This window comes from Ambystoma mexicanum, chromosome 5q (genome assembly GCF_040938575.1).
Source record: "Ambystoma mexicanum isolate Mex_15411 chromosome 5q, UKY_AmexF1_1, whole genome shotgun sequence".
Lineage (NCBI taxonomy): Eukaryota > Metazoa > Chordata > Amphibia > Caudata > Ambystomatidae > Ambystoma > Ambystoma mexicanum.
In genome coordinates this window covers 1,134,613,405-1,134,640,282 of record NC_090933.1, presented here as the reverse complement: position 1 = coordinate 1,134,640,282, position 26,878 = coordinate 1,134,613,405, and the positions used below count along the sequence as shown (strand labels likewise).

The following is a 26,878-nucleotide window of genomic DNA, read 5'->3' as shown; positions in this document are numbered from 1 at the left end:
ATATGTAGAATTTTGAGGCTTGTTAAATTTCATTAGCACCCTGGCAGGAAGAGCCAGCCAATTAGGAGGCTAGGAACTCGGGTTTAAACCACTGGTGAAAGCCTGCATTTCTTCCCACCTGACGTCCGGCTCCCCTGCCACCATCTTCCCTCCATCCTCAATCCCTTTTATTTTTTTAATTTTTACCCCTCCCCCCACTTACGTGTTTGTTGTGGCAGCGCAGGCCGCCGCTGCAGCTGTTTCCCCACTTCCCCGGATGCCGTGGAAAGGGAAGAGGGGCTCACAAGAGCTCCGCCCTCCCTTTCCAAGGCAGCCGTCTTGGAAAAGGATTGCATTCATTGAACGGGATGCTTCGGTACCGCTAATGGTCTTAACACCCTCTCTGGCGTGCCGGATCGGGTGTTATTGGCCCGGGGACCGTCTTTAAAGGCCTGTGCTTCACTTGGGCCTTTAACTCAGGCCCCGGGCCGATAACACCCGATCCGGCATGCCAGATTGGGTTTCAGCACCACAGTAGTAGATTTCACTGGCCTCAAGCATGTGAGGAAAACAGCGGTTGGACTTGGGTATAGCTGCCGATTTCTTTTTTTTTTTTTTATTGTAAAACTTCAACTTGATATATTATATCATGTTTTTGTTACATTTCAAAGAAAAGAAAAAAAAAGCTGAGTGCTCTTTCCTTTTCATCTCTTCCTTAGAATTGCCAAAGACTTGTTTAACAGTTCAGGCTGGACTGTTGGGAGACATAGGGCCTCATTACAACCTGCCAGTCCGGGACCGTGCAAAATCCGTGACGGCGGTAAAAACGTTTCCGTGTCCGCAAGGTTGCGGAAAAACCGTCCGATTACACGCTGTCGGTCGCGCGCACCACACGGACTCGGAAACGTTGTTACCGCCGTCACGGGAAACCCCACGGAAATGGAAATAACGAAGCCACAAGTGGCGCTAAACCCGTTTCCGCCTCCGCCACCACGGATACGGAACCGGAAATACCATGATCGCCAAAACAGGAAACAGAGAGGCGGCCATCATATAAAAGCACAATCCATTGCCATCCAGAGCCAGCACAAGCACAATCCTAACTCTGAGAACCAAAAGGGACCACCAGCATGTCTGCCAGGATTCCTGCTCAGAGGCAGCGCAAACAGCGCTTCAGCGAGGCGGAGCTAACCGTCTTGGTGGAGCACATTGTGGACAATGCTGAGATGCTGTTCAGCGCCGACCAACGGCGTGCCACACAGCAGCGGAGGAAGGAGGTGTGGGCCGAAGCTGCACGCAAGTGCACCGCCGTGGGCGTGGCAGTGAGGAGCGTGAAGGACTGCCACAAGCGTTGGGACGACCTGAGGCTGAGGGTACGCAACCTCATTTCCACGCACCGCCAACGCAGCAGTGGGACAGGCGGAGGACCCCCTTCCCCACTGAGGCTGCAAGCATGGGAGGAGCGTTGCAGCAGCGTCCTCCACCTAGAGGGAATCCATGGGATCGGGCAGGCTGAGGCAGGAGTGAGCCCACCTGCAGATGCCGGTAAGTGCCCAAACATGAATGCCACATGTAAATATGCAGTTGTGAGTACTGGGCCAAAGGACCCATTAACAACCCCCCCCCAGGCAGTGCATGTGTGGGCCAAAGGACCCATTAACAACCCCCCCCCCCAGGCAGTGCATGTGTGGGCCAAAGGACCCATTAACAACCCCCCCCCCCAGGCAGTGCATGTGTGGGCCAAAGGACCCATTAACAACCCCCCCCCCCCCAGGCAGTGCATGTGTGGGCCAAAGGACCCATCATGATCCGTATGGCAACCAATATCACTGAAAGCAGACACCAGCAATCAGATGCATGTGACTAACACTATTCAATGTACAATCTTAATGACGCATGTGATGCACCCATCTGCCACCACAACAACACTAATTGCATGCCCTTTGTGTCCCCACAGCCGTTTCAAGTGACAGTGATACTGCACAACAGGCCAGCCAATCTGCATCGGCAAGTACAGTAGCCACTGCCACCACACAGGAGGATGCTGCCGGCAGTTCTGCACCTCTGGCCACATTACCAGCCACTACAGATGTGCGGCACACCACCACCACCGACATCCCCACCGTCTCCACACTGGCTGAGTCTAGACAGGTGCCACGGGAACCTATCATGGACACCCAACACAACACCGAAGGCAGCAGCACTGCAGAGGGGGCGGCCTGCAGTGATAACAGTGCCCCGCAAGAGCACTCGGAAACGTGGCCACAGGGGGAGATGCCCACATTGGAAGACCTGGGCTCCTTCCATGAGCTGGGGTTCAGCCCCACTTCACTGGGGAGTCCCATGAGGTCGCCCACCCCATCCATGGCCGAACTGAATGCCCGCATGCAGCGGATGGAGGACCAGCAGGCTACCCTCACCCAGCTGGTGGAGAGGCAGCTAGAGGAATCCAGGCTGCAGAGGGAGAGCTACAGCGCCTCAGTGCGTTGCCTGTCGAGGTCCATTGGACGCTTTGCGAGCACCATAGTGACCCTTGCACGCCATGTGCGGGAGGGCAACGACCACACCTCCAGGCTTGTAGAGGCCATGTTGGTTGGCCAACAGGCAAATCTGGCACGGATGCCCTCAATCCCAGATTCTGGCCCATCAAACACTACCACCCCATCCAGCTCCACCACTGCCAGTCCAAGGAGGCGCTCGAGTAGGCTAACGGGTCCTTCGGGCAAGGTTGCACAGGCACAGAAGCGCACGCGGAAGTGATGGCATGTGTGTGGGGCAGTGCAGGACACATGTGGACTACAAGGGTGTGAGAGGGGTGGGCACGTTTGGGTGGTGGGGTAGGCAGTTTTGGGGGTTTGGACAATGGGCTCTGGGTGGGGGTGGGCACGTTTGGGTGGTGGGTGGCCCCGGGTGTACAGCTTCCCTAACCAATGCACCTTCTTCCCTGTTGTTATCACATCAATACATCACCATTTCAAATCAAGACATACATGTGTGGACATTGATCATTTATTTGGCAGTGCAACTATTAATTCATTGTCGTCACCATGTTTGTGCATTTCTGTGAATGTGCTGTGACTCAAAAGTAAATGCGAATCAGGGCATCCCGTGCTCTCTGGCCATCATGTGGACCCCCAGGGGGAGGCGGTGCCATCCCATCCCCATCCCCATCTCCATCCCCATCCCCATCCCCATCCCCATCCCCATCCCCATCTCCATCCCCATCCCCATCTTCCTCATCTGCGTCTGGTGGCATTGGGATGTTCCTGCGCAGGCATATATTGTGCAGCATGGCACATACGAGCGTGATTTTGCCCGTCTTCACTGGCCTGTACAGCAGTGATCCGCCAGATCTGCTCAGACAGCGGAAACGGGCCTTCAGCAGTCCAAATGTCCTCTCAATCATTCCACGTGTGCGGATATGTGCCCTATTGTATGCCTCTTCATGCCTGTTCCTTGGTCTCCGTACAGGTGTCATCATCCATGGCGTGAGTGCATATCCCGCATCACCTACATGGGATGTAGATGGGGGAACATGTCAGTGTTTGTGGCATCATGTCCTCATCTGCTGCTGTGCATTCTTGTATCATCATTCATTCATGCATATGTACCATGCAGTGTCTGGAGGTATGTTTCGGCCATCACGAGGTATGTCGCTGACTGCATATGGGCCTACACATTTACTTGCATGTTTACTGCGCCCTGCGGGTGAAATTTGATTGTGTGCATGTCATGGTGCAGTGCTGTCCACACATGGCAGAGTGACTCCACTGTACGGAAGTAGTAAATACACGTCGTCTCATTTACACGCCTCCCGTGCTTTTTGGGGCAGTGTTTCATTTGAGGGTGGGTGTCTGCAGTGGCACAGGGTTAATGGGACAGTGACGGGATTGGCTGTGGCAGCGTGTTCACGGGCACATTGTGGTGCCCTGTCATGTCTTCCTTCATGATGTTTGGCATCCGCTGTGTATTTGGTAGATGGAAGGGGGGTGATGCATGTGCGGTCACAGCGGCACACTCACAATGCTCATTGGCCTGGACACACACACACCACTCCGACAGGGTTGTAGCATCGTCAGCTGTACTCACCCAATAGCCATGTGCTTTGTCCGGCATAGCGTTCCATGTACCGTGGCAACGTGGAATTCCGCAGTACCATTGAGTCATGTGATGAGCCTGGGAAACGTGCACAGCAGTGTGTAATCAGTTGCATGGCATCACAAACCATCTGGACATTCAAAGAGTGATACTGTTTTCTATTGCGGAACACCGCCTCAATTGCATGTGGTACTGTCAGCTCGACGTGGGTGCAGTCAACTGCGCCTATGCAATTTGGCATGCCTGCTATGGCATGGAAGGCCAACTTGGTGGCAATGACCTCGGGGAGGGTGCGGGGTAGGGCTATGTGTTCCGACACATGGCGCAACAGGGCATCCAGTACCTGTACCAGGATTTTTGAGAAACACGGTTGTGATATGCCGTGCAGCTCACCAACCGTGTGTTGATAGGTGCCAGTGCCAAGGAAATGCAGGACTGAAACAACCTTCAAGAGGGGGGGGATGGCGGTGGGGGTGTCAATTAGGCTGCTGATGTTGTCCTCAATCATGGCGGTGATGTGCAGGATTGTTGGACGGTCCAGCCGGTATAGGGTGTGGATCTGTCCTGGGGTGAGGTTCCAGGGTGAGGCCCTGATGCTTGGTATTGGTGGCTGGCGGCGGGGTCGGGCTGGCTGGGCAATGGGGTTTGCCATAGCTGCAGGGTTGGCTGGTTGCCGCCTGCGCCTCCTCCGCCTACGCCTCCTCCTCTGCGCCATTACTGCCACCATGTGCAGCACTGCCTGTTGGTTGAGTAGGCCCAGTCCCAGTGCTACTAGACCTGCTGCCTGCATGGTTCTGTGTTGTGTTGGGCTGGGTGTGGCCCTTTTGTAGGCTCCCAGTGGCCTGCTAGGTCCAGCTGGGCTGATTTGGTGCACCTGTGCCCTGATTCAGTTCAGCAGGCAGTGTATAACGCCATGTTCGCGGTGGCGGCGGTTCCGCCACCGTGATCACGGTATTTTCGCCATTTTTTTCCCGGTATTTCCGTGTCCGCGCTAGTTGTGATGCTCACGGTGTTTAGTGTTGCCGGTAACGGAGGGGTTTCCGTGCAGACGGACTTAAGGGGAACCCTATTTCCGCGGTGGCGGTTTAGGGTGGTGCTATTACCGGGGCCGCGGGTCATGATTGCGCGGACATGGAAACGGTGCCGGTATGGTTTTACCGGCAGTGTTAATTCCGGACCGGAGTACTTGTAATGAGGCCCATAGTCTCATAAAGCACCATCAAGTATGATTACGTGACTTTCAATTAATTACGACATTCAGATAGGAACTGACTTTAAAACTTCGTCAAAAAAATTAATTAGGTTACAGGACAGCTTGATATTATGCCCTGCCACAGCATAGTCCCACCAATCATCTGACTCATTGGATAGTGGTTTGAATTCCTTTAAATGCATTTCACAGAATTTTGTCAGCATGGGGCATACGGCTGCTAGATGTTTTAGAGACTCGACTGCTGTTGTTTTACAGAATCGGCATTTGTTGTTGACCGTTTCTTTGTTCTTGCGCATCCAAAGCATCTCGTTGGTGTTTAGAGCATTCAGTCGTAGCCTTAAAAATTGTGCCCTATGATGACGCGAAGGGCAGTTCGTGAGAAACTTTGGTTGACAGTGTAATTTAACCATACTTCTGGAAGAAGACAGAGTAGATTTAAGAGCTGAGCGACTGTTGTACGTTGTAATCCAGTCCCATGTTTCTAGCTTCTTTTTAGCATGTTGTGGGCGCAGGATTAGCTCTTCATCGGATATGCCTGCTTCAACCATTATCAGATTTAGTTTAAGCTTCCACGCATGAATCAGGGCATTGTCAATCGATTCTTTACTCGGCTTGAAGATGTTGTATGCCGGAATAGAGGAACCAAGTTGTATCTTACGCAAGGTAGATAAAGATTTCCAGATGATTGTCATGTAAATTGAATTCAAAGCTAACTCATATCTCAATGCTGACATTGAGATGTAATTTGGAAGATTCAAAACACGTCTCCAAAAGTTTCCTTCCAGACGGCTCCAGACATTGTGGTCGATATTCAAGGCAGCTTCGCCGCCAAAGGTGATTGTTGGGATTACTTTTTGGAGATAGAACATTATAACGGGGTGATGGAAAATTTCCCATAATCAGTGTTGATTTTGATCGCTTGAAGACTCAAGATCTTTGTTTTAGCCATCAAGTCGCCAATCCAGGCAGCTTCACAAATCGAGTCGTTGACCATTGCACCTAGATAGCGGATTGACTTGACGACATCTAGTGCTTTTTTCTCTGTGTGCCATCGGAAAGATTTGTCTTTCCTTGACATAGATCGACCAATGCACATGATTTTTGTTTTCTCTGCATTTAGACACAACTCATTGGCAGATAGAAACTCTTGCAGACGAGAGAGAAGATGTTGGAGGCCAATTTGTGTCTGGTCGACCAGCACTATGTCGTCAGCATAGACCAGGTGATTTACGGTGTGACCGTTAAGCTTGGGAGGAAAGCAATGGACAGACGTTAGCCACTCTGGTAGGTCAGCTATGAAGAGTTTGAAGAGATCTACTGCGAGTGGACAGCCTTGTTTGACGCCTTTAAACGTTCTTATTGGATCTGTGAGGTTGCCTTGTGAGTTGACTCTGATTTGAATCGAAGTGTTAGAATGCAGGGCGATGATGGGATCTAACAGATGATCAGGGCACTCCCACAAGCGTAATTTTGCCCATAGTTTTGTCCGGTTGATGGCGTCAAAGGCTTGTCGAAGGTCGACAAATGCAAAGAAGATTCTTTTTTTCGCCTCCAGTGCTGACAATTTTAAGAGTGACAAGATTGTAAGATTCACATCGGTTCCCACGTTTTTGGTGAAGCCTGTTTGTCGAGAGTCAAGTTTTCCACTTGAGAGAGCCCAATTCACCAACTGTTGGCGCAAGAAAGATCCAAAAATCTTGCCAATTGTGTCAAGAAGGGCGATCGGGCGATAGTTCGCAGGATCTGCCCGAAAGCCCTTCTTGTATATGGGAACCACAATTGCCTTGGACCAGGAAGAGGGAAGCATCTTGCTAATTGCGATCTGAGAGAATAACTCGTGAATGAATTTGGCCCAGTGTATTCTATGCTTTTTAAGCATAAGATTTGATATTTGATCGGGGCCGGAAGCTCTTGAGTTTTTCAGCTTAGAGATTGCAAATTCAATCTCTTCACACGAAGGTGTAATGTCACAAGTGGAATTTGACATAGAGGACGGCAGGAAAACTTCGAATGCAGGATTTTCGTTAGAGTGAACGCCATTTGTCGCTTGAGATTTCATTTGAGATTGTTGGAGTAGCTTTCGAGCGACCTTTATTTAAAATGGCCCAGATTTCACATGTATTTTTCTGTACCAGAAGTTTTAGCATTGTTTCTGCTCGTCCTTGAGCAATGATGATTAGATGTGATCTTAGCCAATTTCGGTATAATTGCCGCCGCTTCTTCACTTCCAATGCCCTGCAATTTGGGTCACACAGCTCTCTTTTGATTTGCCTAAGGTCTTTCCTTAATAGTTTTTTTGCCTCTGCTACTTCAGAGCTATATAGGTGTTTTGGCATTGACCCAAAGACTCTTGAATTGAGAGTTGTCTGAGTTTGGTCTATCAGCAGCGGCGTGTACTCTACTGTCTGGAGTACATTTATACTGTGTCTTAGATGGGAAATAGTAGAACCATTTGTTCTCAGTCAATTTCCTGCAGCATTTGTTTGTAGTAGGTACAAGTATTTCTCTGGCATGCCACAATGCTCTTCGCGCCAAACGAGTCGCAACATATCGTGATCACTAGATGACATCGGCTGCACATTTAGAGATATGGATTTTTCAAAAAAGTCAGTCGAGGCCCAAATATAATCAAGTGTGTTTGTCCGAGTCATGCTGTGCCATGTCGGATTAGCAGGAGAGTCGCCTTGAATTGTTCCATTTAGCATATGACAGTTGCGATCCAAGAGATCTTTAGCCCAAAGTTGGCCTCTCTGAATGACCTCGGGATCAGACAGCCGAACATTTGATTTGGTAAGTAGATCAAACTTAAACCAACTGCAATTTAGGTCTCCACAGATGAGTACGGAGACATTTTTACATTCTAGAAAAGTATGGTCAATTTAATTCAATACTGACTGGATGAAAGATGTAGATGAGATCATAGCGGGAATCCAGTATCCATTTATTATCAAGAGATTAGAAACCGTGGCTCTCAGTGAAAGTTTAATCAGAGTGCTTTGCACGAATGGATTTGGGTTCGTGGAAGCCACCAACGTCCACCAATTCCAGATTTTTAAGAGAGTTATTAGTCCTGCAAAAGGCCGGCCTTTAGGGTTCTTTCCAGCTGGATTTATCAATATGGAAAAACCATCACGTGTAGGAGGATCTCGTAGCCACGTTTCTTGTAAACATATAATGAATACGTTCTCCAAAGATTCATGGAATGTATTAAATAAATGAGTGAATCCTCTTGTATTCCATGACAGTAGAATTAGCTCTTGTTGTTTGGCTTGTGGTCATTGTTATTTGCGTGGTCCATTTGGAAATCTTTTCACGTTGTTAGCTCTTCTTTCAAATGACTGATGCGTCGCAGCATCTAAGATGTCAGGAGATGAAGCTAAGGACTGACGCAGGGCTGCTCGCTTGGCGGCTCTGAGGCTTGTTTCATGGTCAAGATTTGTTTTAGAAGATGAGATAGATCTCGAGGCAAGTGGCTCAAGAGTAAGATCAAAGCCATAGACCAAGAGATCTTCGTTTGCTTGAAGTAGCATATTTTTTACAGCCGCAGAAGAAATGTGAAGAAGAACCTGATCAGAGGACGTTTCAGAGACATATTCCACAATTTTAATGTCATCTGATGAGATTGCTCGCAATGGTGGAATACAAGCAAGCAATTTTAAAATATTTCCTCTGTTTAAATTGACTTCATTGCCATCTGAGTGAATGTTTTGGAGACGGAGTTTCCACTTGTATGTTTGAGTCTCGGAATTTCCGGGTCCAGAGGCTCGCTGAGCTGGAGGTAAACGCGATTTTAGCTGATTCGACGTTTGTTTAGGATTTAACCTCGAGCTTAGCGCTTGCTGAGGAGCTCTTTTTGTCACAGAGGAAAGTTGACTGTCGATGGGTCTTGCCTGCGGTATCCTCAAAGATTTATTTGCCTCTTGGATTCTCCTCAATAGGGACCCAGTTGGTCTGATGGCTTGGTCTTCAGTAGAGACAATGGTGGAATTCTCAGGATCAGCTGAGTAAGTTGATAAATTGCATAGGTCAACTGAAGAGTCTGAAGTGCCATGTTCAGAGGAAGAAGCGCTAGATGCTAAGCGCTGGCGTTTTGCCGAAGTCTTTGGAAAGCTCAGTATAGCACCTGTCGAGCTTAATGGAACGTTGCTGGCAGTGCTCTTGGCGGTAGTTGTGTGGGGTGGTCGAGTGAACAGGCTTGTCTTCTTCGGAGTTGTTATGTTTCTTATGAATTTTTTAACCTTTTGTTGTATTTGTTTTGGTGGAATGCTTTTTTTTTTTTTATTGCTGCGTTTGTTTCACAGATGACTTTTTCAGTTTACTTTCAAAGATTGTAGTGATTGTTTTTGCCGGACCTTTGAAAATGTTAAATGAATTTACTTATTTATTTATTTATTTTACATTTATAAAGCGCTCACACAGCCCGCAGGCATCGAGGCGCTGTTACAGGAATTGTTTGTTTTTCTTAGTTGCGTAATTGTGTTATTTCTTTGTCTTAGTTACGTATTTATAACGCACTTAAACACTCAGAGGTTTCTAAGCGCGGACCCGGGGATCGAACCTGTTGTTGCTTCGTGTCGTCTTGCTTCCAAGACGCGCACGCTGCCGCTGTGCTATCCTCCCTGACGTAGAGGTTTGAACTGATGCGGTTCCTTTGAGCGGAGTCGCATTTAATGCAAGACTACTCGCCTGAGATGTTGAACCTTGTATGATCTGGTTTGGATCTTGAACATCTTGAGTGGGAGCCAACAGGCTCGATGGTAGACCAGACTGTGAAGATTCATTAGGAGCTGTCGCAGATGCAATTATGGGTAGAGATTGAAGAGATCCAGGAGATATATCTCGTGTCATCGAGGCTCCTCGTTCGTGGTTGGTTGTGTTTTTTTGCATCCATTTCACAGAGTCTAAGAGGCCTTCCATTAAAGCATCGTTTTGACAATGGTGCCGTGCGGCTAGATCGCTCAGCCTGTCCTGCCATCTCACTGCATTTTCGGCATTAGTTGTCATTTGATCTTGTAGAAAGCACGAAAAGTGTTCTAATTTGTCGATTTTAGTCATTAGATTGGATATAGCAGCACCTTGATCACTTATTGTTCCAATCAATGACTCAAAGATTTTTGTAAATGGTGCTAAGGCAACGTCCGAGGCGGCCAACACGTTGTTATGAATCTGCGAAAGTGCTTCAGATGAAATACCAAGCGATTGTGGTTCAAAATCATGAAGTGGCGAGGAGCAAGTCGAATTGTCCAGATTGTAGTGCGGGTTAAATGTGGAACATTTTTTTGCAAAATTCATTAGATGAACCTCGTCGCCTAACTGAGACTGCGTAGGATGAGGAGTACTCGCATTCAGCATTGGATTTTCATGCAAAGGGGGTATGGTGGAGATGCATTTTCCCTTGAGCTCAGCGACTCTTTGCAGGCGGCTGGCACGAGCAATCGCACTCCGATCAAGATGGATAGGAAGTGGATTGGATTTTGGTGCTAAGAGTTGAGGAGTACTTACAGGATTGGGATTAATAGACTGATCGTTTGTACTTGACGTAGAAGGTCGCCTAACATCAGGTGCTTGGCAAGCTAAAGCACTGTCGTTCTCAGATTCAGTACATTCAAGTGCGACTCCTAGAGTAGCTCGACCTGCTGGTTTTAATATGGTGAAGTCTATTAGAGAGCCAATTGGATTGGTTATAAGTGGAGGACATGGAGTGTTGACAGAAGGCCTCAGTACATTTTTGGCGTTGACCGAGCCAGTCTGTAAACCACATGGCTTAGCCGAGGAGCGGCTAGAGATTTTCTCCTGTAGCAAGGTGTCTTTGGCAGTACGATGAGAAGTCAACGCCTTAGTAGGCATAAATGGTCGTTTAATATTCAGAGCTTGTTTAGGACTCAAGTTATTCATCGGGAGATTTTCCACTCCTAAGTTTGATATTTTTAGCAATTCTTCGTCAGTCACTAAGTGTGATGGAAGACCTTTTTCGTTCCCAAAATCAACAGCATTTGTAGAATTACTGTTCTTGAAGGGCACGTGAGCCGACAAGACCGATTTCATCGGTCGCGATGTGGCAGACGCTCTCGCGTCGGACAGAGGCACCGGAGTGGCGGCTGAGGCACTGGGTAGGTTCGGCCGATCCACAATGGCTGCTTGGAGTGCTAATGAATCGGTTTCACTGGCAAGCGTGCTTACAGAAAGTTCACCATTGGAAGCTGGATTACATTCAAGATTGGTGGCATCTGATAAACACTGATTGTCTGACTGGAGTGCTGGAGCTTCCGATGAAACACTGGGCTGCACCAATGCATTTAAGTCATCATCTGGGGCACATCGCTCGTCGAAAGACGATGATGGTGGGGGTGTTAGAGATTTGGTACCCCCTGTTGTTATTGGGCTTTTTAGTGTTAATGAGTTGTTTGCAGCCATAAGCGCGCGGCCAGTTGTTTTGCTTACCTTAGCGCCAGCGACAGCTTTCATCCTGGACCAAGGGTTAGTCGAGCGCCGTTGCTGTGATGATTTTTTCCGGGGTTTGTGGGCTGTCTGCTAGTAAGGTCATTGTTTATGTCGCCGCGGCGAAGAGGAACACAATCAGACGTTGAAAACGAGGGAGCGTGCTGGAGTTCTGCTCCCTCGCCCACAATTTTTTAGGGCAATTTGGTTAGCACAGCTCCTCAAGAGGGCCTTGTAGTCGGCAAATGGCAGAAAAGCAGCAAACAGCCAAACAGCAGGAGTCACAGCAGTCGCCCTTTACGTGGCCGGGCTTCACGCCGCAAGGGTCGCTGGGCTCCTGTTTTAGGTCCTCACTTCCTGGAATAGGCGGAGCAGAAAAAAAAAAAAAAAAAAAAAATGGGCAGGGCTTCCACCCGCGTTGCAGCGTTGTAGCGGTTCGCTCACTCGCTCACAGCCGACCTCACACAGAGCAAGGGGCGCGAGGGGAAACACGCTGTGGTAAGTTTTAAAGTTGAAAATAGGAAAGGATAGTCCTTCAACAGCACAGCCAAACAGCAGGAGTCACAGCAGTCGCACTTTACACGGCCGGGCTTCACATTTCTGCCAAAAGTGTCTTTCACCCTTGACATTTTCCTAATGTTTCAGCTATAAAAAATAAGTAGACAAAATTATAAGTAGACAATGATGAGCAGCAATTCGACTCAATTCAAGAGTACGAGCAGAAGGCTTTTGTAGAAAACCCACAAATAGAAACATAATTGCACCCCGCAGTTCTAGAAGACACCATTATTTGGCTTTTTAGAATCACATAAGATCAATCCACAAAGGTTCAGGGAATTGTTTTGATTCTCAAAAAAGGTTTAGGCTCCAATAAATGACCGCCACGCCCATGGCTTGTTGTACTGACATGGAATTCACAAACAACCACGTTGGCACTCATGCATGAAACCAGACAAGACACATAGGACCGAAAATATGGATTACTCAATTTGTATATTACCCCATGTTTACATAAAGATATATCCCAAATATACTACATTTTTAAATCTTTGTATCCCTTGTTTTCTCGCTATTGTACAATTGGAGTACTTTGCAGTGCGTTTGGCACCATACACACGCAGCTTGCTCAGCGTGAGTTAGTGTGCAGATACGTTAGTGAATGCATTGCAAAATGTTTGTGACCACCCACTAAATTATGACGTTGTGGGTGTTTACCAACGTTTTGCATTGCCGCTCCTAGATATGATTCTGGGAAGCCCATGTTTGCTGCCCTAGTAGAGCTGTTCATCTACATATGTTAACGTTCATGTAATTGACCATACCCCAAACCTATACCTGTAATGCACATTTTTGTGTGTGAATTGGCTGTAGATTATGCCTATGTAAATTTGGCCTTTTCACCAGCTATAGCTTTCCCTTAGCCTTGATGATTATTTATGAATGAGCGCGATGTATGAACGGAGGATAGCACAGGCGCAGCGCTGGTCTTGGAAGCAAGACCATGCAGGGCAACAGAAGTTCAAATCCTGGATCCGTGCTTAGAAACTGGTGCACTGTAAAAGAATAATAAAATAAATAAATATGAATGTAGTGTGCAACTTTGCTTACATTTGTGGATCAAGTGACTTTTACTTTTGAAGTTCTTCAGAGGCTCCTTCTTCTTAAAGCGGGCTTGCTGAAATGGTCGGGTTGATCCCCTTCACTGCAGGCGGTGGTCCTGCGGAATTCCTTCCTTTTACACTGTGCAAAGAAACAACTCAGCCTCACTGTAGGAACCCCATGAACGCCTACCTTTTCCCATTTTAGCTCTGCGTCTTCAAACCCTTAACACCATTTAACTATTAGGGAAGTGAAAGTCCAGTGTGCAGCACGATTCAGTGCTGTGGTGCCCTTTGGAGGGTAAGTCAGTGCTCAAGAAATCATTATTAACTAACATTTAAAGTTGGTTTGAGTGCTGCTTTCCAAGAGTGAATCTGCTGGTCCAAGGGTGCATTTGCTGCATGCTGTGTGCCTGTCAAGTGTAGTTCGTGTTTAGATAAACCGCTGCACTGTGTACACTGACTGGAGTGGTTGTAGCTCGACCCTGAGGCTCATGAATCTTTGATAGCTCTATAATGTGCACTTTGGCGAAAGCAATTGCAATGTTTGACTGAAATGTTCTGTTTCTAATTCCATACATCAATCTGTGTGCGGGAAATACCACACTTTGTACAGGCTCGTGTCAGGGTTAATGGTAATAGGAAAGTACTGTTGAGATATAAGGATGCAAATCAGGGGCCGGAAACTTGTGGCTCTCCGGATGTTATGGAATACAACTCCTATCAGTCCTAACCAGGGTAGTCAATGGTAAGGTATCATGGGAGTTGTAGTTCAAAACATCTAAAGAGCTGCTGGTTGCAAAACACTGATGGAGGCAATAGCAATTGTAGTTGATACATGAATGCCTTTATCTTTTCCTTTTTTTTAAATATTGATATAATCATATATAAGCTAGTCCCAAAATGAGAATGCAAATTGACTCCTGAGGGCTGTAACGCTCACCTGATTCCCACGGAGGCGCTGGTCCCGGCTGAACTGTTATAGTCTCTTCAATTGAGAAACGCAGAGCTCGGATGACTCTCTGGACTGGGCTTCCTCTTATTGACCGTCTGGCTTGCAGGGTAAGGTTTCTGCAGGCGGAAGAAAAAAGGGTTAATGACCGTTTGGCTGGACTTCCTCCTCACTAATCGCCAACTCTCCGAAAGTCCAATGTCCTGGTGAGCTCTCACCTTAGGCGTATAAATGCTGGGCTCTCCATCCTGCGACTTATGCAGGGGTGCGTGGGTTCCAGTTACGTCACTGGAGATCCTCAAAGTCTTTTGTGGCCTTAGAAGTGGCACAGGTGCTGAGATGCCAAAAGGTGATGCCGCCGTTACTGCACGAGCGGATGCCAGTAGGTATAAAGAGTTTATAGTCTTGAAGAGATGGGCACCTTTAATGAAGTCTTTGCATTGTCTTTTTCAGGTGCCTGGATGCTGAGGGCATGGGCACTGAGAGCGCGACACGTGCGGTTGTACGTAGGTATGGGAATTTCAATGACACCTCAATAATGTCCCTGGTTTTCTGTTTTCAGGTCTTGAGATGTTGCGGGCGTTTTCCCAGTCGCGGATGCACGTGGGGAAACACGTAAGTGTTAGGCTTTCTTGCAGTCTTTAATGGCACTTAAATAATGTCTTTTCTTGTTTTCAGGTGCCGGGCTGCTGCGGTTGAAGAGATCGTAATACGCGCACAAAAGCAGGTAAGAAAAGTAAATGCGGCCGCCTTCACCCGATTCCTACTTAACAATGTTCTTTGTCTTTACAGGTGCCGTTAGGCTGCTGAAGAGAAGGCCGCGAAGAATCCGTGAAAGCACAGATGGATCAGGTAAGCGAGCGCGGCTGCGAACGTGTTGCAACTTGCTAACCTTATGTTTCTTTTGCTTGCAGGTTCTGCCGGTGTCTGGATTCCTGGATGGTAAGTATAGTTCTCGTGTCTTTCTTCCACAGGTTGCTGAGCTGAAGCTGGAGATGTCACTGGAATGCTGGAGCTGACTCGGTGAGCGTCCTGCTGCAGATGCAGAATAACGCGAAGCACGTTTTCCCAATCGGGTGTGGTTTAAATAGTGTTGGAGTGATTGGGTGTCTTCTGAAGGCTGGGGACTTCATCCTGCCAGCATTTGCAAAGGTGAGTATGCAGCATGGTCTGCTACAGGTAGGTCCACCCAAGCACCTTTGCAAGAATTATGAGCCCGGCGCCCATGGCGCCGGGACTGAGGTTCCTTATGAGCCTGGCGCCAGAGGCGCCAGGACATGGTCCAAAGGGCCCCAATAGGGGTTTGCTGGAGCCGGGGACGAGGGTCGTGAGCCTGCTTCCGGGGATGCTGGGCTTGACTTGGCTTCTCGGGAGCAGTGCTCATGACAAGGGCAGACATTTTTGAATTAGGGATTTTCACTCTGCAATAACAGTTTCAAAGTAACAAAAATATGTGAATTACAGGAAGACAGATCTTGTTCTGCTGAGGCTACATCCGAGGAGAGCGCCATAGTGCATCACCACACTATACACTAGAAGGTATAGCTGTTTAAATGAAATCTCTGTATAGCGCAGTGGTACAATGTGGGCCTGTGCTTACTTATAAGTGGGATATAGACTCTAAAGAACAATGTCCGGTTTCTAGGCATGATCCTATTTGCAGCTGGCAAAGAACACTCAGCAAATCAGGTGGCTGGAAACACGAGCGAGAACACACAGTGTATGGCAAATGTTTCACCAACTGCTGAGGGCTCTCTCACCCCTGAGTGCCGCCATTTTGATTGTGGTGAGGCAACAGGGCCCTCTGCCTCCCCATGCCTCTCCCGCTCCTCAACACACCATGCACTCTTCCAGGGCCACCCCCCACTTACCTGCTGGACTGGAGCTTTGCACGCCAGTCCCGGCACTCTGTCTCTCCTGCGGCAGCCACCACATTTTCTATGCTGACGGCCATCTTTTTTTAAAAGTAAAAATAAATAAAACTAAATCTATTTGCACCGCGAACAAACCTTGGGGTGCCAATAACAATCACCCCACCTAGGCAACTAAACGGGGTTGATTGCTACATTTTTGTTTCTTTGTAATAGTTGCTGCAGATTGGCAAAGATAATAGTCAGTGTGAATGTTCATTTGGGGGACCATTTACATATTTGCATAGAGCCTGTTTTGCCATTCACCACTTTGAGCACAAACAAGTCCTAGAACACCCGCATTGGGCACCACAGATATTGTTGTGGAAGCGCTACACCGATTACATTTTCAGCGTCTGGTGTGGCCCAAGGAACGAGTTAGATCATTTTTTTGATTACCTTAATGAAGTACACCAAAAAATGTAATTCACAATGGAAGTAGGTGCACCCACCTTGCACTTCCTTGATGTTGAACTTAAGATCTGTGAGGGGAGTATCTCTACTTCCATTTACCACAAACCTACAGATGCAAACAATTTATTGCACTATACAAGTTTCCATCCGAAACCCATGTTGAGCAGCTTGCCCTATAGCCAAATGTTCCGTCTGAAGAGGATCATTTCTGATCCGGAGGGTCTTGATTCGGAATGTTTTAAATTGGTGGACAGATTTGAAGAAAGAGGATACCCAATAGACTTATTGGATACAGCGATGGAAAGAACAATTCCTCTGAGCCGAGGGCAACTTTTGATACCTAAAGCTAAAGACAAATCTACACCTCTTCTGTACATTTCAACATTCTCTCGACAGAGTTTCCAAATTAGCAGAACTATCAAGAAGAAGTGGGGTATCCTTCATAATGACTCAACTCTACTCAAACTGTTCCCTAAAGCCCCCATGATGGCATTCAAAAGGGGTAGGAACTTGAAGGATAGATTAGTCCGAGGAGAAAGGCTGAATAAAGAAAAACAACTCTTACTAAAAACTAGGAAAAAAGGTCCCTTTCCATGTATAAATTGCAAGCATTGCAATAACATCATAAAAGGGTGACAATATCTCTCATCCCCATACTGGGAAAAAGATCAAGATTCATGACTTTGCCACCTGTCTGTCAGCGGGTGCGATCTACTCCATCAAATGCCCATGTGGCAAACTACACCTTGGGCAAACTAGTAGGGCAGTGAAATAAAGATGGACAGAACGCAAGTCCACTGTGAGATTTAAAAACATGAGATCTCCAGTAGCACGTCACTTTATAGAACATCATCACACCATAGCACAAATGAAGTTTCAGGTGATTGAAGTGGTAAAAAAGCCCCAAAGGGGTGGAGATTACCAAGCCCTGCTTTCCCGCAGGAAACATTTTGGATAGATCAATTCGAAACTGTACAACCAAGAGGGCTCAATGACGAGTTCTCCTTGAGCTGTTTCATTTAAAATTTGACATAGTCACCTTCCAAGGGGTCTTTTTCCTTAAATTCACTTGATTCCTTTTACCTTAGCAATGTTTCTGCTCCTCTAATGTTTCTGTAATGGGCCCTTATATCAGGTGTTACCTGATCACTGAATATTTTTATTTTACTGTTTGCCTGAATTTTTATAGAATGTATCTGGTTTTGAATTCATTTACTTGCCATTTGTATGACATGTCTCTGCACCTTCATAAATAGTATGTAAATAGGCAGATTAAGTTTATCTGGTTGTCACTTTAACTGGATGTCACTTTAGACTACGTATCTAACCCCACCATGCTCTTGTACATATATAACTGGATGTTATTGTAGACTATGAATTCATCCCCAGTATGCTGCTGTACATGATTCACGGTGGAATTACTCATCATTGATAGTATTGACGCAATGGTGCTCCCTGTTATGTCAATCGCTACTTAAACTTATATCCACACTCATGACAGCTGGGTATGTTACTTGTCACACTTCATCATTAGATGTTACATACAGAATGGCCATTCTGGCGGCTTAGTTGACTCATTCTGGGACCCTTCTATGTCAACAACAGAGCAAAGGGGCTTCTCTGCCAATCACAGTGGGTGACGTCACTGAGATGCACTCCTTTACTTACACCGAATGGGACTTGCGCGTGAAGATTTTAATTACTGCATGATTTCTGTGGGAAATATATGTACGCGTTGGACAGCACACCAGGCTTCTGCATATATGTATATGGCTTTCTGTATATAGCCTTACCTTTAGTCTGTTTTTACAGGCTATTGGTACTTCATTTAGAATTTGACTTAGTTCTGATGTGTTATGTAACATATCTAGGCACGCATGTAATCTTCTCCGTAGATCCCACACTTAAATCAAATGAGCTTTAACATTGGTACCGTGTCCTCTAAGATGGCCCCCATCGCTTTAAAGCTTGCTTTTTTAGTCCATCCTTTATTTCGTGGTTCCTTTGCCAACACATTAGCATTGGTTGCCCCTGGTAACAGTGGTTATGGACGCCCTAACGGCTCGTTTCCCACCCGGAACTTTCCTCCCGATCCTCGCCTGTGAAACACCTTGAGCTGGATTAGTTAGAGAGCTCTTAGTAACTGAGCTGAGCGATTAAATATGTTCACTCGTAGATGTGAGGAGGATTACTTGCATAATATAAGTAGTTGATTAGATATATCTATTGCTTCCTGTAGGCTGTTTTAATTCTCAGCTTACTTGGTAACCGCAACGCATCCACTGCGTCTCTGACAACGAATTTGTAACAGAGCTTTACAAGCTGTTTTAGTACTCACGTTTGGCCACACCACTGTTGATGGTGTTCTCGGATATATGCTCGTAAGGTATGTAGCTCCTCTACCAGCCACAGTATGAGAGCTAGTCACTGTCATGGGGTGGCACTTCCTGAATCGCCATAATTTGCTGAACATATATATCTCTGTACTTAGGGAGCCTTTGGACGGGGACATACACGTGACCACCGATTGAAATGTTTTCTCGTACATCAGAAGTTGGGACTACTGAAAGTTTGTCCAAGCGTCCCGAACACATTAGCCTAGGTATATGCTTTTGGATTTCTTTTGCTTGACACTGATTGAACTCGTGCAGGATGAGTTCCCTGCTCTAACTCTATATTCATATAATCCCTATATATTTTTAGGCTTATGTAACCCAGGGAGATACCATACTCTCGAGTACCCAGCAGGAGTTGTTTAATCTTTTTAAATTGTGCACATCAGACATAGCACACTCGGGTAAGTGCTTCGTTGTGTGTTTCTTTGAATTCTGCAAAATATTCCTTGAAGTCTTCACAGTACTCCGCCACCTTAGTTAATTGGTTTTCGTTTAGATGGCAAATATCTACATGCACCATACGGACCCCAACAAATCTCTATTGTGACTACCCTACTTGTTTTAGGCAGCTCTGTCTCTCGCAGTATTGGGTCGTAGATTGATTAGTGCACTTTAGACTCGATATAAAGAGTATATTCGGCTGGTTGCCCCCATGGCGGTTTGTTCTCAGTTTAGTCTAAGTACTTTGAATCAAATTCATGCTAGGCTCACTGTTAGAACAGTTTGTTGTTGCTTAGTTATGTCATGGTGAATTGCCTTGATTTGTTTCCCTTTCCCTTCTCTTTGCTTACCTGTATCTCCACTGTAATGTTTATCTGCAAACATCAAAAGCAGTTCAGGCTTCTGAAGAGGAGGATTTCTCCTCGAAACGCATTAAGCCGCCAACACTGTATACATTGAACATGTGCTTTGTTTATCCTCAAATTGAATGTTATTCCTAATTAAAACTACATGTTGTTCTTTTACAAACTTTGCGTGGAAGTAATGCTTTCAATAGTTAATGAAAACTTTGGTCTGATCCTATCTCATTGAACAGGTTGTGATCTATCAATTAAACTTCTTTACCACATCTTTTGTGGCCCCTAGACAGTGTGCATGGGACAGGAGGAATCCATTGTGGTTCCTTTTCTTCCTTTTGCCATTCATCAAGATGCCACTTATGATTATGTCAATGTTTAAGAGAGCACATGTGTACAATAACACTCCATTAAGTGCTGGGGTAAACAAATAAAATGAAAAAGTAAATCCCAAAGGGGGAATTTTGTATTTTTTTGTGTCAGTTTTGAATAGATGAAATTCCAAGATTGATGTGGGGTTTTCTTTCAAATTAAGGGGTGGAGAGAAGGTTTGGGAAAAACATGGAAGATGTTTTGGAAAAGGTGTGTACATTGAAGTCAGAACATTGGTGTGCATTTCTATGGGAAGAAAGTAGAGATAAGGACTGAAAGGTGGATTGGAAAATATGTTTTTATATGGAATACAATAAGGCATTCTCTTTTTGTTTCATGGTTTTGCCAGAATGAGTTTGGGAGGCAAGCAGTGAAAGTAGGCGGGAGGAGCCGGCTGGTTGTTACTAAACAGGATAAGATGTGACAATGTTATAATGCGACGGGGGAAGCAGAAATACGACACGAAAATTCGGAGTGATGGGTTTATTTAATTTTTAATTTTATTGCTTAAATCTGATGACGTGCCAAATTTCACTGAACTACATGGATGCATGGTGCAAGGGAGAGGGGTGAGACAAGGAGGAGTAGAGCAAAGAGGCAACCATCTATTGACTATTCACAGTGGTACATAGGCACATTTTTAGTTAACAGTGGCACCATAACTTCAGGACTGCGTGTCATCCTTGCGCATGGGCCATGCTAATCTTCTCTGTATCGTTCCAATTTTAGTATATATGCTGCCGAAGCATCATCATATGTATTACAAAAGGGTTGTTTCGGCCAAAATGAGAAGGTGCCTCATACAACAATATGGCTGAGAAGCCAGTTTCAGTGTTGCCAATCATCGGTAACGCCCCCCGGCTGGGGGAACAGATGCCTAGCAGCATCTGTAAGAAGGGAACAGTTGAATGCAGGCTTAGGCTGTGTTAACTTTAAAGGCCTTCCTGAATAGCCAAGTTTCGAGTCTTCTTTCTTTCTTTCTCTTTAGAATGTCTTGTACACTAGTTCTGATCCTATGTTCAAAGGTGTGCAGGGGAAACTAACAATTTAACTCTTACATGGCTGCAGTAGACAGGGTGTGATATGGCTGCAAGATGCATGGGGGGGGTATGGAATGGTATGTTTCGACTGGTGTGGGGATGCCTGTGGGAGGGTGAGGAGAAGAGTCTTGTCCACATATGACACAAAGCCCTTTTCTGATGCATGCATTGTCCCACAGTGCTGAACGCAAACTGCATTGAATGCATTTTGAGCACCCGGGGCGGGTGTGGGAGCTAATTAGCTGGCTTTGAAAGTGGGCTGAAGCTACTGATCTAGGCCCATGTTGTGAGCGAGCTGAGTGCTGCTTGCACCTGCCTTCTATCTTTTCTGCCTCGCTGCCCCCCAAACCCTGGCACCACCCCGCTCTCCTCGCCTCAATTCCCCGCACCCTCACCTTTGCCAGCCCACGCTTACCTTCCCCGTCCCATATAACTCTCTTCCTCTTCCCGGCAGCACCGCTGCACCTTACACTTCACCCCCTGGACTGCCATGGCCTCCATCTTATGTGTTTTTTTGTATACAATAATGGGTTGCGTGCTTGCTACAGGCCTTAATGATACACATCATTGCTATTAGCACCCTGTTACACATTGCAAGGGTATTAATATCGGATTTCAAATGCTATACTGGGTGGTATGCATGAAATCCCCGATGGCATCACAACTTACATTACATACAACATGAACATTGCATTGTTTGCATTTTTAATAATGTACTTAAACCATGTATTTCTAGCCACAGCACCTTATTTTATTGGTTGTAGATTGCTTGCCAAACATGCCTATTTCTGTTACTTTTTGCATTTTTATTAGCGTGATGACTATTTAAGTGTAGCGCATCGGTTAAACCAGATGAGAAGCCTATTGGCTAGTTGTCCGGCAGAGAGATGGTGAAAGAGATCTGCTCTTTGGTACCTGTGTACACGGTCCTGTCATTGCTATTCTACTCTTATCCGCTGGTACGGGGGAACGTAGAAGGGACTTTTTCGGATATCTGTCAGTGTCGCTGCCTGGGGCTTGTCTGAGTAATGCACCTGGAAAGAGAGCAGCTGCCATAGTGTCCTACTAGCATAGAACTACGTTTCTGCACACTGCACCCTCGTGTCATTCACGAGGGCATGAATTTCCTTAAAATCACAAATTTGATGGACACACAATGTATGTTTATGGATCTCAGTGTACGGTTTAATCATTCATTAGCGTGTGTCCTTTCCAAATAACAATGGTAACTGATGTCATTATTCATTGTGAGTTGGCACTTGTCAAATTGCCTCGTCCATGTTGCTCCCTTAGCAGGATTGTAATATGTGAAAAGCCCTTATGGTAAATGGGGCACAAACGGTTGCAACAGATTTTTAAGACACACATTCGATATATCAGATTGCCATGAATATTTGGCCTCCATAATAGTTTAATTCAATTCTGCGGCAAAAATGAGATGAGGCATTGTTGAGTTTACTGATCTGGGTGTTATTTAAGTAGGTTGTACTTAACAATGATCAATATGGATATATGGTTCTGAACGGGGATTCAGACCAATCACAATATTCTGTTCATGCATTATACCTAAGGTTCCAATTAAGGCAAGTGTATTCTTAGAGTGTTATGGTTTGTGGAGTTCTGTGTTTAGTTCTGAAAATATTCAGTTGGGTACTGCCTCTCCAGGTGGTGCCTGCTGTCGCTTGTAGCAGACTTAAATAAACAAGTCATTAACCGATGAACCGCTTGGCATCCACTTTTTAACATTGGCGACGAGGATTTGGGTTACGGACTCTGACGCCGGCCCAGCTGATCCACCCCCGTGTTCGGCCGGGGGGCTAGCACTCTATTTCCACTGTCTCCGCCGCACCAAGCGACAGCAGGCGAGGCAGATCGGGTGCGAAGGAGACGGTCAAGGAAGTCCGCTCGCACGAAAGAAGAAGGAGAGCCGCGAGGAAGCCGTGCACGGCTGGTAGAGCCCAGACCCCTTCACCGCCCGTGTTTGCGGTGACGCGGAGGGAGCATCTTGCGGGAGAAACCTGATCAGGCAAGTGGCAAGATTGGGGGGAGATCCGCGAGGGAGCCGCGCGAGGACAGGCAGCAGAGCAGGCTCGCGAGCTACGAACGAGTCGCTCACAGCTGCTAGTGCGCTCGCTCCGCCCCTTGCCGCCGCGCGCCAGCGCACGCGGCTCTCAGCTGGTCCTAGCGCGCACAGACACGCGCTGCAGCATATGCTGAGGGGGGAGTGTCTACCAGAGCCCCGGTCTTCATTGTGACATCGATTGCCCAGCAACTACTAGACTCTATCCTCAAGAGCCCCGGTCTCCATTGTGACGTCAAAATACAAAAAAAAAAAGGAAAGAACATTGAAATGGTACTCGTTCTAGAACGTGCAATTGAAATAGGAAGAAAGTGTTTACACTAAGAACAAAGGAGCCTGTACATCAAAGGAAATATTCATTAAGTGAACAAAGTGACTATTGGGTCCGTTGCCCAATCTAATTGTTGAAGAATTACTGTCTCACAGCCACCTCTGCCACTTCATACACACACATAGCTGCAAATCTTTTCTCACCATGGCAGCATCAATTCCTCCACCTACTTCGTTCCTTAATGAACCTGGCCGTCCCCCACTCAGGTGGGACAAATGGAAGGACACATTTGAAAATTACTTAGTGGCAATGGGAGGTGACAGATTTTCGTCAGCTCGCAAAAAGGCTCTGTTGGTTCACAATTTGGGCACAGAAGGATGCAGGATCTTTGATGGACTGACTGGAGAGCACATGTTGGAGGCAGGTGATACTGATGAATATGCATTGGCCCTCATAAAACTACAGGACCACTTTGAGCCCAGGAAAAATGTCAGCTTTGAAAGACATAAATTCTTCCAGCGAGTGCAAGAACAATCTGAGTCGGTTGAATCATATGTGGCATGCTTAAGATCATTAAGCTACTCATGTGAATTTGAGCACCTGACTGATTCTCTAATCAGGGATCAGTTACTCAGGTGCACCAATAACGCAAGGATCCAAGAGAAACTACTGGCCAAGGACATGAAACTGGATGAGGCGCTCGAATTAGCCAGGAGCATCGAACAGACATCATTGTATGTTAAGGAGTTAAAGGGTGACAAACAAAATCCGACTACCATGTCAGTCTGTACAATAGACCAGAAGAAAAGATCAAACATTTCCAGTGGAAAGAAAGGGAATTGGACTGCGAGAAATGCATGTACCAGATGTGTCAACCCCAGACATGGTGCAAACTTTCCGTCGTGCCCTGCCAAATTTGCTGAATGCTTTAAGTGCAAGAATAGAGGACACTTTGCAAATGTTTGTAAAGCTACCCCCATAAACTTCCTCGAACCTAGAATAGAGAACAGGTCCAACATTGAAGAATCGGTCAAGAGAAATTACAATATTCAAGAAGTATCAGTCACCCAGGAACCAAGCGCCAAGTTTGTTTTCGAAATTTCAGCCATCTCAGGAGAGGCTAAGGGTCCAGCAGACACTTTTCTGATTGATGGGCGAGATTTAGTCATGAAAGTAGACACTTGTTCTCCTTGGACCATAATCTCGAGGGATACTTTCCTTAACATATTGAAAAAGGGTGAAGGGTCAATTAAACCCACTAATGTTAGAGCATGTGGATATGGAGAATCTACGATAGAAATCTTGGGGGAATTCTCAGCATCTGTCAGTTACAAAGGAAAGGAATGTCAGGCCAACATTTTGATAACGAACAAGGGAGCTTCCTTATTAGGATGGGAAGAACAAAAGAGGTTGGGTGTAAGAATACAGGCAAATGCCCCCCAGCCAATTTCCATTGAGGAAGTGGAAGATGACCTCTGGACCAAGGAGTTCCCTGAAGTGTTTTCCGAGAAATTAGGGAAACTTAGAAATTTTGAACACCATATCAAATTAAAAAATAATGCGCAAACAGAGATACACAAAGTCAGACAAGTGCCATTAAAGATGAGAAGTAAACTTCGGGAAGAATTAAATGACTTGGTGGACAAAGGAGTGATTGAGCCAATGACAGCAACAGAATGGTTATCGCCGGTTGTACTAGTAGCCAAGGCAAATGGAAATTTAAGACTATGTGTAGATCTACGGAGCCTCAATAGGAATATTGTTGTAGAGAGACATCCTCTGCCTAACATATCGGAGACTCTTTCCACCCTGGGAGAACCGAAGGTATTTTCCATTATTGACTTGTCAGCGGCATATCATCAAGTTCCGTTGTCCAAAAGTTGCCGGCATCTCACAGCATTCATCACTCCTGAAGGGGTGTTCAAGTACAATCGTATGCCCTTTGGGTTAGCTTCCACTGCCTCTGTTTTTCAAAGTGTGATGGAGGAAGTGCTTAAAGGGCTAAGGAAAGTAACAGTGTTTCAGGATGACATTTTAGTGTTTGCTGAGAACGAAGAAGAACACAATGAGATTTTGAGGGCTGTCCTTGTCAGACTCAAAGAATCTGGTTTGACTGTGCAAAGAAAAAAATGCAAGATTGCAGTTAGAGAGGTAGATTATTTAGGACATAGAATTTCTGGCGATGGTATTGCTCCGAAAAAGTCCCTTATTGATAGCATCAGCGGTGCTCCCCAACCACGTGACAAGGATCAGTTGCGTTCCTTCATGGGGCTGGCGGAGTACTACCACAAATTTGTAAATGGTTTTGCCACCATCTCCACTCCGTTAAGAGAGTTATTGAAAAAGAATGTGAAGTTTGTGTGGTCGAGTGAATGCCATGAAGCTTTTAGGAAAATAAAAGAATGCATAGTACAAGCACCCTCCTTGGGAGGGTTTGTGTCGGGAAGAAAAACTGTTTTGTCGGTTGATGCAAGCAATATGGGTCTAGGTGCAGCTCTGTCTCAGGTAGACTCTGGTAAGACTGAACATATAATCGCGTTTGCCTCAAGGCCACTGAGGGGAGCAGAAGTAAATTACTCAGTGATTGAGAGGGAGGCATTGGCAGTCTCATGGGCCGTAGCACATTTCAAATTCTATCTATAGGGTCAAACTTTTACGGTAAAAACTGACCACAAGCCTTTAGTCCAACTACTAGGCAGTGTAGAGTGGGCCAAAGGATCACGCAGAATTTCTAGATGGATGGTTGAACTCCTGGCCTATGACTTCAAAATAGTGTACATAGCAGGTAGAGACAATGTGGTAGCGGACTGTTTGTCTAGGTTACCGGTAGAGGGCAAAGATTCAGAGGAAGCATTCTCAGAGCAGGGCGTTAGTATTTCTGAGGTCGAAAACAATGCCATAAGTAGAGATGAATGGGAGATTGCTGATGGGAAGGATCTTGTATTGAATCAAGTTAAGGTGTGGACTAAGACAGGGTGGCCTCACAAAAACAGTGTAGAAAAACAGTTTGACTGCTTTTACTGCATAAAGGATGAGCTTAATTTATCAAAAGATGGTATAAAGCTCAGGAAGGGTACCAAAGTGATTCCACCCAGCAATGTCAGACCCAAACTAGTGAGTATAGCTCACCAAGGCCATTTAGGGATGGGAGGAACCAAAAGATACATCAGAGCGTTTTATTGGTGGCCGGCAGTGGACAGTGAAGTAGAGAGGTGTGTGAAGAACTGCAGAGAGTGCGAGAAGAGTGATAAAAGTAAGGTGGTTAGGGAAGCACCCATTAGACCTGTTAGTGTTCCGGGTGAACCCTGGAAAAAGGTGGC

The 26,878-nt window shown here is 46.2% G+C and overlaps 1 protein-coding gene and 1 non-coding gene across 4 annotated transcripts in view; one reads left to right on the top strand and one right to left on the bottom strand.

Annotated features, from left to right (window-relative positions):
- The window catches only part of KCNQ3 (potassium voltage-gated channel subfamily Q member 3), a 1,253,156-nt gene that overhangs the window by 239,716 nt on the left and 986,562 nt on the right, over positions 1-26,878 (top strand). The gene's annotated exons all lie outside the window — the stretch shown is intronic.
- On the bottom strand, positions 20,813-20,916 carry LOC138499023 (U6 spliceosomal RNA). Its single transcript, XR_011279079.1, has one exon. It is a non-coding gene; the product is annotated as a U6 spliceosomal RNA (small nuclear RNA).